Here is a 12,555-nt window from a genome sequence, read left to right as displayed (position 1 = left end):
TAAGATGTGCAGGTTGAACTTGCCATCCTCCTGCCTCAGCTTTGGAGAGGTTGGGATTACAGGCATGTGTCCCTGTACCTGGTTGAGGTAAGTATATCTTCAGTAAGACATTTGTTGTACATAAATTCACAAGCCATATACTTTAAATCATCCCTGGATTATTTATAATACATTATTAAATGTAAACCCTAATATATATAGTTGTTTCACTGTATTGTTTAGGAAATAATGGCAAGAAAAAGTCTACATGTTTAGGATTAATGCAATTTAAAAAAATTTCCATCTGTGAGAAGCTGCTTAATATATATCTGAATAAATGCTGATAGTATGAAGATTCATGGGATTATGAAAAAATATTGACTGACAGACCAATAATATTGATGGTGTCAAAAGATTCTGAACTAAAGTAACAACAAAAAACCCTGAAAGGACCTAAGGCTTTGTAAAATAGTACTAATTATAATCATTTCAAGGACCTTCTTACTGTTATATCTTATTATCATGTGACAAAAACAGGTATAGCTTCAAATGTCTCTAAGTTGTAGGTTTATGTGAACAGAACAGTAACTGTCCTCCTTCTAAATACTTACCTGTATCTTTATGTAGCTTTCATAAGTAGTCGCATATGTAGCATGATTCCTTTTCAACCTTATAACATTTGAAGGGTCGGAGGCATCTGGGAAGGGCAGTTAAAGGAGGGTGCTGCATGTCAGGGGAAGGAATAAGGAGAGGAGCCAGGCTTGGGCTCCTGCTGGACAATCTCACATTCTGGGGGTGTTGGGAAGGGGCTTTGTGGAAGTCAGCCATCTGGAGATTACCAGGCCTCTAGTTTAGGATTCTGTCAAAATGTTCCTGACTTAAAAGGTGAGATTATTAAAATTGATAATTCCCAAAGAACCCAGCTTTTGTTGTATGAATCTCTTCTTAACAAAATGTGGCACAATAGGAAAGAAGATTAATAGTACAGGTTTGGGGGCTGTTTTTATCTGCTCCTCAGGATCTTTGGCTCTACTGTTTAGCGTCAGTGATTTGGCTTTGGGCCAGAGACAGCATATTTTCTAATCCTGTTGCACTGAACACTATTGTCATTCAGAAAAATTTCCAGTTGCTTGGTACTTCCCAAATGTTGAGTACTTTGAGAGGTTTGCAACCATGGAATAATGCCTGTTAGTTTAGTATTATGCCTTCTCTGCCTGCTTTTTATGTCAAACAATATGGTGCTGGCTGATCTGCTGATAGAATTCAGCACTGAAGGGTCTTAATTATATTATTCATAAAAAGTTAATTTGGTTTCCATAGACTTATACTGCTGATGCCCATATTTACCAGTCTCATCATTTCCTTCCTCTCTTTAGAGGAGTTTTGTTGCTCATCATTAAAGGGAGAGAAAAAAACAAAACAAAACAAACAAAAAACCCCAAATGCCTTTGGAGGTTCCCACAACACCAGTTTTCATAAATCAAAGGAAAACAGCACTTGACAGAAGAGGCAGATCATATTAGAATTATTTGGACCCTTTGCTTGATTTCCTTGTTGGTTGATTCAGTCCATTCCTTTGTGTTGGCCTATCCATCTGTGAAGAGGAGATAATTATACCTGTTCCTTGTTTACCTCAGAGGAATGCTACAGGAATTCATTTTAAAAGCCTATAAAGCTGTTTGAGCATGGAGAAGTATAATTACAAGAAAACATATTTTCATTGCAGTGGTCCTTGCAATTCTTGGGCAATTGTTGTCAATATGTTGATGAATATGCAACCCTATATTCAGTTTCATTAAATAAAAGTTGACTCTTTATATTTTGTGATTTGTTCCCAAAGTGTGTATATCTAAGAGGAGGGAATTTGTAGGATGAAAAATGAGCCACAAATGTAGGTTTTAAATAATCCTTTTTCTTTTAACTCATTTGTGTTCAGGCATGATGCTAAAGGAGATAAGCCAAAGAAGAAATATGCAGTAAGCAGCAATCCTAAATTCTACTATATGGACTAATATTTTTCTGGCTCATGATCAAAAGTGATCACTTGAGTCAGAAAAGACTTCTCTAGGTCAGAAATGTTTGCTTCTGCTAAAAAAGATTTCTATGTAAATCTTGGCAAACATCACTTAGATCTTTTTAACTGATGGTTTTTCTTAATGGTTTGAGAGAAAATCAGGAGTTAATTTTCACATCCCTATAATGTCAATCATCAATTATCAGAGATATCCAGGACACGCCCTTGTTTCTTTCAAATACCTATTATTAGCTATTATTAAATTTTCATTGTCTTTCAAGGAAGGAAGAAAGAAATAACTGTTTCCTGAAAATTGCTTAAATAGAATATGGTGGGGAAACAGAATGAGAAGTACAACAAATATGAATAAACTCAGAAATGCAGAATTATTCCTGTTTCTTCTGTTCCATAGTATGCATCTCTGACTTCTTATTATGAAACTGAATAAGCTGGGCACAGTGGTGCACACCTATAATTCCAGTGGCTTGGAGGCTAAGACAGGAGTTCAAAGCCAGCTTCAGCAGCTTATTTTATTTAGAGACAGGAACATCCTGTCTTTAAATAAAATATAAAAAGGGCTGGGGATGTGGCTCAGTGGTTAAGTACCCCAAGTTTAATCCCTGGTACCAAAGGGGTAGGGGAAGAAGAAGAAAAAAAAAAAAAAAGGAAAGAAAGAAAGAAAGAAAGAAAGAAAATGAACAACAAGTATTAGTTAAGTGACTACCATGTGCTAGAATAGTGGTTCTCCAGGGCATTTCCCCAAACCAGAACCGTTGGCTTTATTTGGGAACTTATTAGACAGGCAAATTGGAAACTCTGGGTGTGGAGCCCAATATTGGATATTTTAACGAGCTCTCCATACCTGCTAAAGGCAATTCTTAGAATTGGAATTTCACAGGGTAATAGAAGGTGAGGGACAGAGCTGGGAATTCTATGGGTAGTAGCAGGATAGTGACTGGTCATAAAGAACACACAGTTTAGCCCTATGACTCATTAAAGGGTGTCCATTCTTCTGGTCCAGGACTTGTGTTTTGGGACAGGAGTGATTCTATTTAAAAAAATTTTTTTTTTGTAGTTATAGATGGACAGCATGCCTTTATTTGTTTATTTTTATGTGGTGCTAAGGATTGAATCTAAGTGCCTTACACGTGCTAGGTAAAAGCACTCCGCCACTGAGCTACAGCCCCAGCCCAGAAGTGATTCTTCTCTGGGATTCAGATCTCATTCCAGATAAAATACCCAAGAGGAAGATAGTTCAATTTGTGGTTAATACTACATGGAATGAAAACAAAGCTTCTCTCTATGCCTTTCATAACACTCAGTTATAGAGCTTGGGGAGGGACCCAAGATGGAGAGAAAGGGACAAGAGGATCTTAAAAAGGATTTGATCCCTACCATTACTATTGCTCATATCTAATTCTTCTCTACTACGCTTTCCTGTTTTCCTCTTGACCTCCCTGAGTCCAACAAGTAAACACTGTGAGAGGAAAAAAACTGATGGTCAAAAATGCACTAGAGATGGCCTGAAGAGAGGGTGCACTAGGGCAGTCTCCTAACTCGCTCTTCAACCTGTGTACTTCTGACTCCAAGGGGTGAGTTGCACCTTAGCTATTCATAGCAGTCTGGTATCCCATCCCACTCCCTATCCCCAAACAACAATTCCTGGAAATAGAATGAGTCTTTCACTTCAACAGGATGTGACTGTGATGTATGTTCCAGCTGTTGGTGACCTGCCTCCCAAAAGGAACCCCCATCTCTCCTACCCTCAGTGGAGGAGCCTGGCAGTGCAGCTAGCTTCCCAAGCTTTATGACCTTGTGACTCACAGAGCAGGTTGGTCCTCCTCACACTCACTGTCTTAGCAGTCAGATTTGGTTACTAATCATACTTGGAATCAATATTCCCCACAGGAAACCTTCCCTTAGGAAGCTTTGGGCAGCTCTGCAACATCAAAGAGAATCAGGAAGTATAGGCTTTAATTTTCACCTATGGCTTAAACTTAATATATAAATATATGAAGAAGCAAAAGGAAGCTGAGTGGACTCGGCCACCAGAGACACCTGGCCTTGCTTTATTCCAGTATTAATTTGTTTTTGAGATTATTATTCAGCTGCATACAGAAAGAGACTTGTGAATGAAAAACAGGACAGAAGGCTTGGTATACCTGGGTTGCATACAATCAATGTACAAGGAGTTAGTATTTTTCTAATGCTGAAAAATACCTTGACTGGATATTTAACACAAAATTTAACAATACTGCTTGAATCTTAGATTGAATAGAAGAGTTGAACCACCCCAAAGAATTATTACTCATTTATCCGGTGGTCTGTGGGAAAACCTGCAATTTGGTTTTGAGGGTCAATTGAGAAATAGAAGAGAGTTTTTGAAAATTCTCCCTAATAGTCCTTAATCGTCAATTCAATTTTTTTCTGGTTAACTTTATGGAATTTATCTTATTTTGTTACTTTCACTGGTAAAATTTTAGAGTTTCCTTGGTTACTAGAGTTGCAGTTTTATCCTAAGCCTGTCTGCACATATGAACTGGGTGATAAGGGCTGGGAAATGGATTGTTTTGGTATTATTTTATTGCAATTATGGTTAAGAATCATGAACAGTTTCTAAGTAAAAGGGACTTCAGGGATCATAATCCAACCTGTTTTATCTTATAAATAAGGAAACCAAGTCTGGAAAGGTTTAGTGAACTGCCCAACATCACAGAACCTATTGATGCCAGGACCTTGACAAGAATTCAAGCCTTAGCTCTCAGTCAAGCACTGAGCACATTACACTGTCGCTGGCCTTTCTTTTAATACCTGAAATTCTTTACCCTCCTGGGACTCAGCTGAGCATCTGGCCAACCTAGTGTCGATATCAGGCTTTTTCTTAAGTGACAAGGTTTTGATACAATCTGAGGACGGGGAACTGTACTAGCTGCTCCCAGGGGTGGACACAGATTAGATGGACATTGGAAAACCAGAGGCCCTGAAGAGAAAGGTGACACATTACAGGCTTCAGGTTGCCATTAATCCTAAGCATGCTGATGGTGCTCTGATTCCATGCAGGGGAGAGGGCCAGCTCTTTTTTTTTTTGCTGGCTCTGATTTGTCTCTGCAATCCCTTTCGGCAGACCCAGTGACAGGTGTTGACTAAAATGGTAGAGAATCTGATTATCTTTTTATAGGAAAAACTCTGCAACAGAGGAGATAGGCTCAAAGTTTGGCTCAAATGTATAGATTTTTTAGAATGATTAGTCTTTAAAGATATTTCAAAAAAAATTATACAAAAAGGGGAACATTCATGAATCCCTCTAAAAAATTTAAATGACTACTGTAAATCTCAACTTTCACAAATTAAATTTTCAGAAATAACAGGCATTTTGAAAACATTCAGGACCATTTTGGTGACTGACTGCTTGGATCCTCTTTTGAACAAGCTGGGTTAGATTTTCTTTCTCTAAAGTGGTCTGTATTATTAAAATGCACAGAGAGAAAGTTTCAACGGCTCACTTTTTTGGCACAGTAAAATCATATTCAAAAGGATTTTCTTTGATACGCTTTTCTTAAATACTTCTGGTCAAATCATGTTCCTTTGGTATATATCATGATTCATGAGAATATAAATAAAAAATGAGCCATAATTGAAATTTAAACAGAAGCTACCTAATGAAGAAGATCTTTAAGTAGCTAATGAGTCAGTGTGTATTCATAGAACTTTGATCAACACTTGCAGGGACTATCTGTGCAGAGAACAAAGCCACCACAGAGATAGCCACTGAGAGAGAACTGGAGGGGAGGGAAGAGGCTACGTGGAGCACTGGAATCAGGAAACATTTCCCAGCCTAATTAGCAAAGCCAAGTGGAAAGGGAAGCGGAAGCTTGGGGGGAAAAAAATCGGAGCCACATCAAGTGAAAAATGTAGGAAAATGTAATGTTCTTTGCAAAGAGACACATCTTTTAATTAAGATCACCTACAACATATTTTTCAATGTAAAATCATTTCAAAGAAAAGAAGCTCTTGTGACTCAACCTTTGAAGGACAGCCTGTCATTTCCCTTCCCCCGACAACTGACACTCTCCACAGGGACACTAGATTCCCCTGAATTGTAGCATTACATTTTACAATATAATATTTAATTGTAATCAAATTTATTTTCTTAGGACATTCAGAAGAGCACACTAACCCTCTACTTTGGAGATGGTAATTTTATTTACTTAGTTTTTTTTTTTTTTTTAAATTGGAGACCCTCCTTTGCTGACTTCAAAAATTGCCCCTCCAAAAAAAAAAAAAAAAAAAAAAAATTGCCCCTCCAGAAAGATGTGGTGACAATAGGTCTTCTGTGGAGGGAGCTGCTGGGAGAGAGTTCAGCTTCAGTGAAGGCTGCTTTCAGGGAAAGCTGGAGCTGGGGGCCTGGCTGCCAAGATTTTAATGAATTGCCTCAGATATTCTCTCTGGTGTTTAGAAATTTGAAAAAAACAAAATCTGTGTATGGAACACATGGCAGTTGGACATTAAAAATCTGCCACACACACAAATATCTGTTACACATTTCCTTTTAAATGACTGAATGCTGTTCATGGAAATCACAAAGGATTTTATGAAGTCAATGTGTGCATTTTAAATAAAAATCTTTCTATAATAGACATATATTCCTTGTCATCAGTTTCCCTAGGAAATAAAGTCATATGATTGCTTTAAAAAAAAAAGGTTAGTTTTAGTAATTTTTTCTGAGGCTAGTTAATGGAAGTTTCCTATGCTGGAGAAAAGATAGGAATTTAAGAGATAAAAATTTCCATCAGTCTTCTGTTATTTGACTCTGGCTTATTGTCAGCCAGTTTTAGAGAATTAACTTCATATAGCACAAGGTTAATAAGTGCAGCAACTTTCTTTAGGGGTTTGCAGTAGAGTGGAAAAATGCAACCTAATTTACTGAAAATTGTGTTTTAAATCAAACCCATCCATGTTACTATTTAAAGTTTGCAAGAGCAAACATAGTGCAATTGGAGATAATAGTTCCTTATGTGCAAAAAGAAAAACGAAACTTCATGAGGGTTCTGAAACGCCAATTGTTCTGATAATGTCACCAAGGTCTGAGGAGTTTCCAGAGAGGGGACCTTGACTCAGGACAAGTGGGGTTCTTGGCTTACATGATAGAAAAGAATTTCAGTACGTGCCAATCAGAGAGAGAAGTTTATTTAGAAAAGCAGATACACATTCAAGGGAGAACGGGAGGGGGGGGGGGCATCTCCAGAGGGAGAAAACAGCAACCCCTTGGTGTGGGGTTAATATTTATAGAGGGATGTTGCTAAGGGCTGGAGTAGAGGTGGAGTCAGGGCAGAGTTAAGCAATTTTGTGCCAATTTTCCCTGTGCTTGCTCATTGCCCTCCTGTCACTTTTTACAGGCAAGGATATGAATCAAGGTTGAGGGTCAAGGGTGCAGGTTAAGAATATGGGTTGGGTTGCTCCAGGATGCTTGTTTTGCATTTCAAGGGCTCCTGGGCATTTTTCCTAAGACTCAGTCTATCTTTCCTTTGCTGTGTTCCTAAATACCTATCACAATAACGTACTTTTAACTTTTTTCATCTTGAAATTATCACAAACTTATAATAGAAAAGTTGGGAGTGTAGTATAAATAACTTTTTTTTCCCCCTGAATTGCTGATCTGATGTCCAATTGCCCTCAAAAACTTTAGTACGTATTTTCTACAAACAGGAATATTCTCCTATAGAACCACAGTAAAAACATCAAATTCAGAAAATTTCTCTTGATTCATCATTGTCACTTAATCTTTAGAGAAGTTTATTCATTTGAATCAATAAGGAATTTTATAGGAAAAAAGATTCAGAGCAGGATATGTGGAGTATTTATTATCATGCCTCTTTATTCTTCTGTTTGGAACTGTCATTCAGACTTTCCATGAATTTGACACTTTCAGAGATTACAATTCAATTATTTTGTAGCATGTCCTTCAATTGAATCTGATGTTTCCTCATGATTAGATTAAGATTATTTATTTCTGGAAGTGATTGTATCCTGATTTCCATTTGTCCCACTGCTCATTAAGGTGGTAAGAACCAGGCTTAATAAGTATTTTGCAGAGTGGTACTTGGAAACTTATATTCTGTTCCTCATCAAACCTTCAATCTATATGTCTCTTTCCTTATCAAACTTTCAATGTATCTATATCTCTATGGACTCATGCTTTCATGCTTTAATAGTATGTGAATGTGTGTGTGTGTATGTATGTATGTGTATAATTATTTATTTTGATGTTCAAATTGTCCCAGATCTGGCCGGTTGGGAGAGTCGTCACACTGGCTCCTGTGACCTTCTGACATGTTCGCATTCTTGTTTTTTGGTACTGTAAATGTTCTAAGTTTATCTTATTCTTTTCTTGTGTGTTAATTAATATAGGGTATTGTTGCTCGTAGGTTAGGTGGACAGACCTAGGAAATACAAGCATGTATCTAGGCATCTATATGCATATACATTTATACACATTTATATCACATCTTATATTTCTATCTATCATCGTCTATTTCTTTTTGAGGGACTAGGTATTGAAAGCAGGGTGCTTATTATGGTTTGGATGTGTGTCCCCCCACTAAAACTCCTGAAATGATTAGATTAGGAGAGCCATAACCTAATCAGTCCATCCTAATCTGAATGAACTAAGTGGGTGATAACTGTAGGTAGGTGGGGTGTGGCTGAAGGAAGTAGGTCACTGTGAGTGTGCCTTCTTGGGGTTTATATTTTGTCCTTGGTGCCTCAGTCTTTCTTGCTCTCTCTGCTTCCTGGCTGCCATGAGGTGAGCAGCTTTCCTCCATCATGCTCTTCTCTAATGTTGTTCTGCCTCATCTTGGGCCCAGAGCAATGGAGTTAGTCACAATAGACTGAACCTCTGAAACTATTAGCTCAAGATAAATTTTCCCTTTCCTCTAAGTTTTTTTTGTCAGTTGTTTTGGTCACAGTCACAGAAAGCTAACACACTGCTCTGCCATTGAACTACATCCCCAGCCCTTTTTATATTGAGACAAGATCTTAGGAAGTTGCCAAGGCTGGCCTTGAATTTGCAATCCTCCTGACTCAGCCTCCCAAGTAGATGTGATTATAGACCTGTACCACTGTGCCCAGTAACCTATCATAATTTTTCTTTGGAAAATTATAAGTTTACACCAGTACCTTCAGCTCCCACCTGACACTACAGAGTTTATTCTGTTTTTTTTTTTCTTTTTCTCTTTCTATTTGGTGATTTCCTTGACGGAAATAAAGCATGCATTTTTCTTAATATGTTTACTTAACTGGTCAATGCCCATGTAAGTAGCCAATCTCTCAGTTTAGTGACCACTCTCATTCCTTCACAGATGCTTTCTTGTAGCCACTTGAAATCTGGTACCCCAGGCTGGACTCGCCCGCCCCTCTTGCCCCTTCCCATGTGCCCTCTATACCCTCTTTGAACTCTGATGTGCTGGGTGATCACTACCCTTCCTCTGGATTCCCTCTTTACTCTGTTTGAGCGCTGACATCAAAATCGGTCAACACCCTATTTTCAACCCTACCTGTGCAGACACTTATCTTTTTTTGCCTTACCTGATAGTTTTCTTATTCAGAAAGAGAAGGGGAAAAGAACTAAGGAGGATGGGATGAAAAGGGGTGAAAAAAAAGGGAGGAAAAGTCCATAAGCAGATTTTCTTTCTTTTTTTTTTAAATTTTCTTTTTTAGTTGTAGTTGGACACAATACTTTTATTTATTTTTATGTGATGCTGAGGATCGAACCCAGTGCCTCACATGTTCTAGGTGAGTGCTCTACTGCTGAGCCACAATCCCAGCCCCTGAAACGAATATATTTTTAAGAAGAAAAAAAGAATTTGAGAAGCCACTTGAAATGGACCATTTTCTGGTTGACATAGAACATAAATCCTTTTTTTTTTTTTTTTTCCAGTACTGAAGATTGAACCCAAAGCTTGTACTTGGTGCATGCTGGGCAAGTGCTCTACTGCTGAGCTACATCCCCAACTCTTTTCATTTTATTTTGAGGCAGGGTCTCCCTAAGTTGTGTAGACTGGCTTGAATTTGTAATCCTCCTGTCTTTGTCTTCAGAATAGCAGGTATTACAAGCATGCATCCCTATACCAAGCTATAAATCTTTTTTTTTCTAGGTTGTTACAAACAATAAAATCTAGCATTCATTTATCTTGTGAAATACCACAGATGGCAACACAATTTTCACATAATTGCATATTTCTTGGATGATCTCTTTATATTTCATACATTCCATTGTTTTTCCTATTTGAGATTTAGTAATACCACAGTTAATAATAGTGTTCTTAAAATTTTTTTTTAAGGTTGTGGTTGGACACAATACCTTTATTTATTTATTTTTATGTGGTGCTGAGGATCAAACCCAGGGCCTTGCATGTGCTAGACGAGTGCTCTACTGCTGAGCCACAACCCCAGCCTTCTTTCACTAAACTTTAAGAAGAACTTGGTGAAGTATTCTTGCTGTCAAAAATGTTGAGTGCTCTTTCTAAATATTTCCTTCCCAATTCTTACCTATTCTCTTGATTAGACAGGTATAATTCCACTATAAAATTCAAATTGTTGTCTAGCACCTTAGGTTAAATGGCAACACTTTTTTCCCCTTCAAATCATCAGGCTAAAAAAAAAATCATCAGGATATTATTATTCCTTAGGATGTTTCCTTTAAAAATCTATGTCATAATGAATCCCACTATTATGTATAATTATAATTCAACAATAAAAAAGAATACATATAACTAAGTTGCTGGCAAGGATGTAGGGGAAAAGGAACATCTATACATTGTTAGTAGGCAAATTAGTACAACCACTATGGAAATCACTATGAAGATTCCTCAAAAGACCAGAAATGGAACATCATATGACCCAGCTATTCTATTCCTTAGTGTTTATCCAAAAGAACTAAAATCAGCAAACTATAGTGATACATGCATACCAATGTTTATAGCAGCCCAATTCACAATGATCAAATTATGGAACCAGCCTAGGTGCCTGCCAACAGATGAATGGATAAAGAAAAAGAATGAAATTACATTATTTACTGGAAAGTGGATGGAAGGAACTGTAAATTATGCTAAGTGAAATAAGTCAATCTCAGAAAGTCAAAGGTGGAATGTTTTCTTTCATGCAGGGAAGCTAGAGAGAAAAAAATTAAAAAAAGGAGATAATAGAGGCAGAGGATCAAAAGAGAGGTGGGGGAGGGGGTTAAAGGGAGATATTGGGGAATGAAATCAACCAAATTATGCTATATCTACATATATACCCCTATCACAGTGAATCCACTTTAATATATAATTATAATACACGAGTTTAAAAAAATAGAAGGGATAATAGAGTAGAAGAAGGGGTTGAGGGCAGGGGAAAGAGGAGGGAAAGAGGAGATATTGGGGGGAATGATATTGATCAACTTAAGAATTTACTATGTATAATTGTAATGCATCAATACAAATCATAAAAAAGGAAAAAAAATTATGTCATCTTCTTTTCAACAAATGCTCTCACACTCTAATGTTGTGAGTGAGAAGCAAGCCAATTTAAACAATTACTTTGTCAATCACTGCCAGACTCAGTGTTAGGTTTCTAAGAAAACATGTAAAGACAATATTTGACATCCCTTGGCATTCAGCCATCTCTGCAACTACACAGGACAGAAATTAGCATAAGTTTTCAGGATAATGGTTTCTAACAATTTGAACAAAATTTTATAGCCAAAATCAGAATGAAGACTTTTTTTAAAAAAAAAAAAAAAGATTAATCTAGTTAAAAAAAAACCCCAACCATTGTATGATCTAGCTGTACCACTCCTTTGTATGTACTTGAAGGAATTAGCATACTGTAGACACACCTGCATACCCATGTTTATCATGGCACAATAGCCAAATTACAGAATCAGCCTGGATGTCCATCAAAGAATGAATGGATAAAGAAAACATGGTGTATATACACAATGGAGCACCATTCAGCCATAAAGAAAAAAATCATATAATTTGCCGTAAAATGAATGGAACGAGAGATCATAATGTTAAGTGAAATAAGTCAGACTTAGACAAATACAGCATGTTTTCCTTCTCATATCTAAGAGAAAAAAACATGACATGAAAGTAGAGGGGAGACTATTAGAGAAGAGGAAGGGAGTCAGGGGGAGGAGAAAGGAGAGAGGGAGGGTAATGGGAGAGGTAATATACTCTTTGAGTATAAACATGTATGAATGTACCACAATGAAACTTCTTATTCTGTATAATTAAAATGTACTAGTAAAAGTGAAAAAATTAAACTAGTTTTAAAATTAAAAAGTTAATGCAAGCCGAAGGTTAAACAACAACAACAAAAACATTCACATAGCTACCACATTCCTCAGAGGTAATGATGGTAACAGTTGGGACAATATTTGGAATTCCACTTGTAACTAGTAAGAACTAGAACTATATTTTCTATTTTTAAGCATATTTGAATAAGACTGTTAGATGAAGAAGAAGATATATAGGATGCTGGTCTGCTTTATTTTCATCTCTTGGAGAGAATTAAAAACG

The sequence above is a fragment of the Marmota flaviventris genome, chromosome 1, assembly GCF_047511675.1.
Source record: "Marmota flaviventris isolate mMarFla1 chromosome 1, mMarFla1.hap1, whole genome shotgun sequence".
NCBI classification, from domain to species: domain Eukaryota; kingdom Metazoa; phylum Chordata; class Mammalia; order Rodentia; family Sciuridae; genus Marmota; species Marmota flaviventris.
This window is presented reverse-complemented; position numbering follows the sequence as displayed.